The following is a 9,284-nucleotide window of genomic DNA, read 5'->3' as shown; positions in this document are numbered from 1 at the left end:
CACTCACCTCCAGCCCAAGATTCTTGAACATAACCGGATATAACCATGTGCACAAATGCCTTGGTCTTAGCCCGATAGAATGTCTCGCACGAATGCCTTGGTCTTAGCAGGATGTAGCCACTAGCACAATTGCCTTGGTCTTAACCCGGATAAAATTTCCAGCATAATTGTCTTGAGTTTAGCCGGATATCATTCAATTTCCATGAACACATACATCAATTATCATTGGACATACATAATTCATTTTCGTTACTAAGGCTCAAACGCAATTACAGTCACAAGCATATTCGCCTTGGACTTAGCCCGGGTAGAATTCAAATACTCATGCATACATAATCAATAATCAATACACATCCATACTTTATTTCACATAATTCAAGTAGGGTCACTTCTTGAGGACTTACCTCGGATGTTGTCGAACGGCTTTTTCGGCTATTCGATCACTTTCTCCTTCCCTTGTCCAATTGTGGCCCTCTAAGCTCTTGAGCTAATTCAAACAAATTCAATTTATTAAAACCTCATTGTGCTAGCTTTTGGCGAATATGACAAGGAGTTTAAATGGTCATATGGCCACCCTTTAGCTTGAATACACAATGGTCATGCACATTTTATACTACATCAAGCAATTCAATACAATTTATTCGAGCATCAAGGAAATGCTAAGGCCTTCAATAGGCTACCCAAGGCGAATATTCATGTACATGTTGAGGTCAATTTTGCACTTAATACCTCACAAAAACAACATGCAATTTACTAATTAATGCTTTGCACATTGTGGCCCAAAACTTATAATATAGCATCAAGCACTTATATGTGTGCTAGGCCGAATTGTGCTTGCAATTTCACAAGCATTCTTCCACATCTTCTTCTTTAAACCAATATATTCATCACTTAGTTCATAACCAAACATAATGTGCAATCATATATATGCATATATGAGCATGGCCGAATTTCAAGGTGTCCATAGCCATCCAAAACACAAATTTTAACTAACATGCAAGAAGCATGAATTATGCTCAAGAATGCATCATGGCCGAATATGACAATCATGCTCCTTTTCAACTTCAATCATGATAAAACAAAGAGAAAACTCCAAATCTTACTCAAGAGTAGACAATCCATCATTGCATGCATCATCATCAAGCTTCACACTTAGCATGCAATGGCTTTATCACCATAACAACTTTGGCCAAATACCATTTCCATGGCATAACAAAGATTTAAGCCATGGCTAACATGCACATCAAGTTAGAAACCAAAACATGCATGAAACTCCCAACACAACCTCATACATACCTTAATCTTGATGCAAATTTAGCCAAATCTCCTTCTAGATCTCTTCTAAACCAAGCATGAAGCAAAAATCCTCCCCTTTTTCCTTAGTATTTTCGGCCAAGAAGTGAAAATGGATGAACAAAATTTCCCTCTCTTTTCCTCTACTCACGGCAACAAGGGCATCCAAGCTCATCTTTCTCTTTTTTTTTCATTTTTTATGCTTATTTTATTATAATACTTCCTACATAACTCACTAGCCAAACATGTTGGAAACATGTTTTCCTTGCCCATCATGCCCACCTTGGCGGCCACTATAGTCAAATTTGGGGAATTTGACATGCAAGGACAACATTTCCTAGTGTGCATCAATAGGCCACTTCCACATTTGCCTATCTCAATTCTAAATTTTCTCACACAAGTCCTTTCTAGTGAAATTCACCTTTATAACACTAAATCAATCATCATAAAATGTCATACATGAGCACACACATATTATAGGCATCAAAATAAATTTTTAATTATTTTTATGCCTCGGTTTTGTGGTCCCGAAACCACATTCCGACTAGGGTCAATTTTGGGCTGTCACAATTTTCATTGTAATAGCCGAAATTTACCCAGGCCCGTAAAAATAAATAAATATAATAAAAAAACAAAAAATTATTAAAATAAAGTCCATTTACAGTCCATTAACAAAACCCAAAACCCAATAGCCCAACTGATGACCCAAGACCCAATCAGCCTACACTACCCAGTACCCGGTTACACTCAAGCCCAAGTGCCCAGGTGCTGCCCAAAATACATAGGGCCCAAGTGGTCCAATTCGTTAACAGGAGACAGAAAGGCCTAGGGTTTCAGAAACCCTAGGCGCCGCAAGAACCCCAACAGATGCGTCCGTTCGTCTCGCAGTGAACCAACATCAGTGTCGTGATTCCAGGCTCCGTATCACACCATGATCGACGCCTGAATCAACGCTGGTGTGCCGTTGTCAGTGCTCGTTTATTACTAGCCTCCTCGCTGGTACCTACAAAAGGAGAAGAAACCACAGTAACCAAAGAAACAAACAGGGAAAGAAATCAAAGGATTCTTTCCTAAAATGTAACAGAGGGTTATAAAAACCCCTTTTTTTGATCTTTTGTAATACTACGGTTTCTTTTTTTGAATATACACACAGATTCAATAAAAAGAACATAGATTTTACAGATATAAACAGATATACACATATACACAAGGGAGACGAACAGTTTCATTGTGGAAAAGGTGATTCAGTTACATTTTTTATTTACTTCCTGTTGTTCTACATGTATGAATTGTTTCTTTTTTAAAAAAAAAACAGTATTTAAAAGAGGGAAGAGGTTACCTGTGTTTTGCCTGGAAAGACGAAGGTTTTTAACCTTCTGACCACCGTATACGGTGGCGCGTGTAGCGCGTGGGTGTGCTGCCCAGCAATTGGAGACCGAAGCCCGGACTGCCCTTTCCTCTCTCATTTCAAAGAGTTTCAAAGTTTTTTTTTTAAAAAAACAGTTTCTAAAATGAATTTTGGCCCAAAAAACTGACTTAAATAGCATAATAGAAACGATGTCGTTTTTGCTTAATCTGATAAGTACCAAAACGGTACCGTTTAAACCCAGGATCCGCGTGTTGACCCGAGAACTGGATGAGATCCGCGTGTTTTCATTTAAATGGGCTAATTGCCTAATTAGTCCTTCTGCGTTTTTAATCTTTACAATTTCATTTTGTTTTTATTTTAAATTGATCCCAGTCTTCTACGATTAATTCAATCTAGTCCTAATGGCTATTAAAGCCTATTCTGGGAACGACGTCGTTTTATGGGATTAGGGCAAATTGCCCAGTGAGTCCCTTGTAGTTTTGAATGCGTTCCAATTAGGCTTAAATATTTTTTTGTTTTAAAATTAGCCCTAGAACCCTAGTTTTATTTAATTTTAATCCTTTTAAATATTTTTGCATAATTTATTTATTAAATACCTTATATATTATTTATTTTTATAAATATTAGTTATATAAAATAATATATATTATTTTTATTTATATATTATTCATTATATTATTTTATTATTATACATTTTATTTATAAATTTTATTATACATTATATGTTTTACTATATATATTATTCCTTGCATTTTTTATTTTTATTTTATTATAAATTATGTATTATTTTATTATTCATTAATTGTGTAAAATTTTATTTTTTAATTATTATTAAATAATAGTATATATATATTATCCTTATTTATATGATAGTTATCATATTATTATATTTCATTATATTTTATTTATATTTTTATTACATATCATATATTATTATATATTATTACCTATATTATCTTTCTTTTATTATATATTATTTCATTATTTATTATTTATTATTATAAAAATTTAAATTTGTAACTTATTATAAACTAATACATATATTGTTATTATATATATTTAATGTCTATATTTAAAATTTACTACAAAATTTTGTTCTAATTTAACATCTTTTTTATAAATATATCAAGCTACTATTAAATAATATATATTTTTAAAATTTTTATTACTTATATATTGCTTAATATTTTTTATTGTTTTCATTTTGTTTTTTTATCCTTCTTTTATTAGGTATCGTTTTAACACGCTAATTTCATCTTATAAATTATTTATTATTTATCATGTTATTTATTTATTGTTATGTATTCACGTGCAAATTGATCATTTTATGTTATTATTTTAAGAATATATTCGCATGAAATATTGTTATATATGTTTAATATTCATTATTCTTGTTGCTTTGTACTTTTGTATGAAATGATAATGTGTATTATTCATGTCATTTATGATTATGTATGCATGAAATGTTAAAGCATATTGTGATTTATGTCGTATTTACCATTTTCCACATTATATTTGTATGAAATGTTAAAGTATGTAGTTTAATTAATCCAATATTGATCTTTTGTAATAGGTTAAATGCATCAACATTTTTTTTAAAAAAAATTTATATTTCATCTAATCCAAAGGAATCTTAAAAACTTTCAGGAAATAGTGCCCTAACATGCTGGGTTGCAATTTCCCGTTTGTCTAAATATCTAAAGTATCCTTTTTAATAGACTTTGCAAATTACGAGATGATTTTTAGTTACGAAAGTTTAAGAACATCACGTCCAATCATGCTAGATGTGCTGTTCGCATTCTCTTGGGACAAAAGAATTTCGATTTTTCAACTCAAATTGTTACGATTTTAAAAGAGAACTTATTGCTAAATTCTTTCAACCTTTTGACATTAAGACAAAACTATTTAATTTGGTACCAATTTTGGGCGTTACGAGGGTGCTAACCCTTCCTCGTACGTAACCGACTCCCGAGCCCGTTTTCTCATAATTTCGTAAACCAAAATGTTTTATAAGGTGATCCAATCACACTTTAAAAGGTTGGTGGCGACTCCCGTTTTCAAAATACCCTACCCATTTAAAAGGAGGTTTCGACAGCTTGGCGACTCCGCTAGGGAGCAATAAGAGAGCCAAGCCAAGAAATTGATTATTTTCTATCTTAATGTCGGAAGTTTGGAAAATTTTACCTATATTGATCTTTTTACATATGTTTGCTGCATATGTTTGTTATCTTGTTTCCACACATTGCATTTGCATGACCGCTGTGGTCGCACCCCTAAGTGAGAGTGAGAAGCTACGCTTTCGTAAGGTTTTCACCTCCGTATAAGCTAGTGGATTGCTTCCGGGATACTGTACCTATGTCTTCGTGAGATTTTCATCTCTGCATGGCCATAGGGAAATGTGTTCCCCTGAACTGAACTTAGTCTATATGAGCCTATAATGGGTGAGGACCGAGGAATCTACTGGTTCAGGTACCCTTGCTTTAGAACTGAAACGCATATAGTGAGCTTTAAGTGCTTACCCAAGGGAGTAGGGTGATAACCTTTAGTAAGCTATCCTTATAAGTGCTTGTGTGTTATACTTTCATATGATACTGACTTACTTTATTTTGCTATCATTGCATGTCACTCAACATTTAAAGGTGTCGATTCACGGTTCGATTTCTAGATTAGAAAGTTTTGTAATGAGGAACAAATATCTTGATAAAGTGGAGGATAATGCCTCTATTTGTACCTGGTCAGAGAAAACGCAGTTAGAGAAAGGAGATAGTATTACCGAGGGGTATACCTCAGAGTTATGGGACTTCACTCGTATTAATTCGACACAGAATGAGTTTCAGGAGTTGAGAGACATTTGGGCCCAATAGGATGATGAGGCTAAACAGCTTTTCTATCAGAATTATGCAGATCTTCCCTATTTGCTAGACATCAAGGTAGATAAACATCTATTCCAAGCTATGGTATAGTTTTGGAACCCTGCCTATAGTTGTTTCACATTTGGAGAGGTAGACTTAGTCCCTACTTTGGAGGAGTATACGACCTTGCTTCGCTGCCCAAAAATTCAAGGTAACAAAGCTTATGTTAGGGCTGCTAATCCCCCGACTTTCGTGAAGAAATTAATGATGATTACAGAGGTGAGTGAACAATGGGCCGCAGCTCGAATCCAATAAAAGGGTGATAGCAAATGCATTCTGTGGGCAGGTTTGAAGGATTTGATATTGGCACACCCAGATGTGAAGAAGAGGGTTGATGTCTTGGCCTTAAGTATGTATGGATTGATGATTTTCCCAAAAGCTATGGGGCACATAGATGAGGCAGTTACAGATTTATTCGATCGAATTAGTAAACAGAACACACCTGTACTTGCAATCCTAGCCGAGACGTTTAGATCCTTGAGTGCGAGTCGAAGAGCTGGGGAAGGTAGATTCATTGGATGTGCACAGTTGTTGTTAGTTTGGTTCCATAGTAATTTTTGGAGGGTTGATAAGGTTCCTTACCGAGTGTTCTTTAAGGACTATTCTCCACTAAAGGAAGCAGCAGCTACACCGAGGAGGGATGACATTACAGAGGAAAGGTGGATAGAAATACTTTAGAACCTCCGAGAAGAAGATGTTATGTGGAAAGCCCTTTGGATGACTCCTAGCGAAATCCTTTATCACTGCGAGAACTTTGACTGGGTACCTCTTCCTAGAATTTGGGGGGTTATTGGTTATGCACCATTACTTGTCCTAAGGCAATACAAGATAGATCAGTTTATACCGGCAACACAAGGGCTAGCTCAGAGTGACTTCTCATATAAAGGGGATCATTATAAGAAGAAGATGCGAGAAATCTCCGAGGCTTGGAAGAAGGTTTGCTGTGTAAAGATTCTGACTAAATGACCGACGACAACTTTTGAATACAAAGGGTGGTTTAGTAAGAGAGTTAATGATAACATCCCTAGACCGAGTTTGGAGGCTGCTCGATCAATGGAGGAGAATTTACGAGTGATTCCATCAGAGTTAGAGGTCACAAAGCAAGAGTTCAAAAGGAAGAGTTTGGAGCTTGGAAGAAAGATAAAGAGGCTCGAGGAGGAGAAGATGTACCTAAGTTTAGACGTCGACGTTCAGAAAATCGAGGTCGAAAAAGTAAGGAAAGAAAAGAGGAAGATTGAGGAAGACCGAGATGATTTGAAGACACAGTATAAGAAGACACAGCTATCATTGAAGAGAGATGGATTGGGGAAGTCTTTAGAGCAGTGGCAACAAGAGGTTCAAGAAGAAAGAGCCAAAGCCAAGTAGTGGGAGAAGAAGTTCCAAGAGATGCAGTCTCATAATCAGGCCCTAAAGAAGGAGAATCAAGGATTAAAAACTAAGGTAACTAAGCTAGGACGATCCCTTCATCATCACCGAAGTCGTAACTTTATGATCGAGTTAAAGGCAAGCTTGGATAAGATCGAGGAAATGAAGCACAATATTGGAGGGTTGGAAGCAGCACTACAGGACTGTGAGCTACGGATTGAGCAGCTCCAGGTAAGAGAAGAACATTGAAGGGAGAGCTTCACCATTTTCAGGATCAAGTCAGAGATAGGGACTACCTCATGGGAGAAGCTATAGCACAGATTCAAGAGGTTGCTGATCATTTACAAGACCTGGCGGCCAAACTAATGTGTTAAGTACAAAGTATGAGTTAGTGTCAGATAGAGGTCTAGAGTTAGCTTCGTTATTGAATAGGGTTAAAACTTTGGGCCTAAGGGCAAAGGCGTACTTGTAATCCGTTTTGTGTAACGATTTTTGTTTCTTAAATAACGTTTTCTAAAAGAAATTGAATCAAAATCGATATCTTTTTACATTCATGCATTTGCGTCTTATCGCATCATATGCATCCAAATTTATAGAAAGACCCTAATTAGCTAAAATTAATAGGGAGAAAGAGAGTAAGAGTAAGAAAATCTGGAAGCAACACACATCCTTACGGTACATGCGCTAAGTCAAAGAATATGGATCAAAGACTTGAGCAGATTCAGAACGAAATGCAGGAGTAATTAGCAAAAATCCAACAGGAGATGAAGGATCAAATGTTGGAAGCTCAAAGGAATATGATGGCTGAGAAGGCTCAGCTATTGAGGGGGACAACGGATAAAGGAAAGGCCCCTATGACTACCACTGAGGAGGATAACGAGGGTCATCCTCCTCGTTTTACTCCACCTCATGTACAGACTCAACCTGAGGCATATCCCCGAGGGCCGTCCGTCACAATAAGGCCTCAACAGGGACAAGTCGATGCTGGAATACCCATGAACTTTCAAACTGGTTCAGGATTCAACCTTGGAGACAACCCTGCCAATCCAGTTATACCTGATCTAGATGTAGCTGAGAAGGAAGAGATGAGACTCTAATCATCAAGGTAATTAGAGAAACGTTGCAGATGGTTAGAGGAGAAATTTAAGGCACTAGAAAACGCTGATAATCGTCAGGGAATTGATGCTAAGGACTTGAGTCTGGTCCCAAATTTGGTCCTTCCTCATAAGTTCAAAATGCCAGAATTCGAGAAGTACAATGGGACTACTTGCCTCGATGCCCATATCACCATATTCTGTAGACGAATGACTGGTTATGTAAACAATGATCAATTATTGATCCATTGTTTTCAGGATAGTTTGGTTGGGGCAGTGGCTAGTTGGTTTAATCAATTGAGTCATGCAAGGATCGGTTCTTGGAGAGACTTAGCGCAAGCCTTTATGCGGCAATATAATCATGTGACTGACATGACTCCTGATAGAATCACTTTGCAAAATATGGAAAAGAAGCCTAATAAGAGCTTTAGGCAATATGCACAGAGGTGGAGGGAGGTTGCCATGCAAGTTCAACCATCGCTCTTGGAGAAAGAAACTACCATGCTGTTCATCAACACTTTAAAGGCCCCATTCATTACCCACTTGATTGGAAGTACCACCAAGAGTTTTGCCGATATAGTTATGGCGGGAGAAATGATTGAGAACGCCATAAGAGGTGGCAAGATAGAAGGGAAGCTACTAAAAGATCAGCCTCAAGAAGGAAGGATAATGAGGTGAATAATACGAGTAGCTATAATTCAAAAGCGGTTACGGTTAGTCAGCCCAGAGTAACTACGGTTGGGCAATAAGATTCTCAAAAGCAGGGATCTGGTTTGAGACAGAATTCTGAAAAGGTCTCATTTACGCCTACCCCAGTGACACATCGGGAGCTTTATCAAAGTTTATTCAATGCGCATGCAATAGCCCCTTTTCATTTGAAACCGTTACAACCCCCATATCCCAAATGGTATGATGCAAACGCCAAATGTGAGTACCATGCGGGGATATCAGGGCATTCAATTGAAAATTGCATTGGTTTTAAGAAGGCAGTGGAAAGACTAATCAAGATAGGGGTCGTAAAATTTGACGACACCCCTAGTACAGAGAACCCGTTGCCAAATCATGGTGATCAAGGGGTAAATGCAGTTAGGGATACGGGTATGAGAAGGATTAAAGAGGGCGTGTCCGATGTGAGAATGCCGATAAAAATGATTTGGGAAGAAATGGTGAAAAGAGAGATGATAATCTCTAAAGAGAGGAATAAAAGAGCAAGGGACTACTGTGAGTTCCATGCTGAAAAGGGGCACGAGA

The sequence above is a fragment of the Gossypium arboreum genome, chromosome 9, assembly GCF_025698485.1.
Source record: "Gossypium arboreum isolate Shixiya-1 chromosome 9, ASM2569848v2, whole genome shotgun sequence".
Taxonomy (NCBI): Eukaryota; Viridiplantae; Streptophyta; class Magnoliopsida; order Malvales; family Malvaceae; genus Gossypium; species Gossypium arboreum.
The sequence above is the reverse complement of the archived record's forward strand: the minus strand, read 5'-3'. Positions refer to the sequence as shown.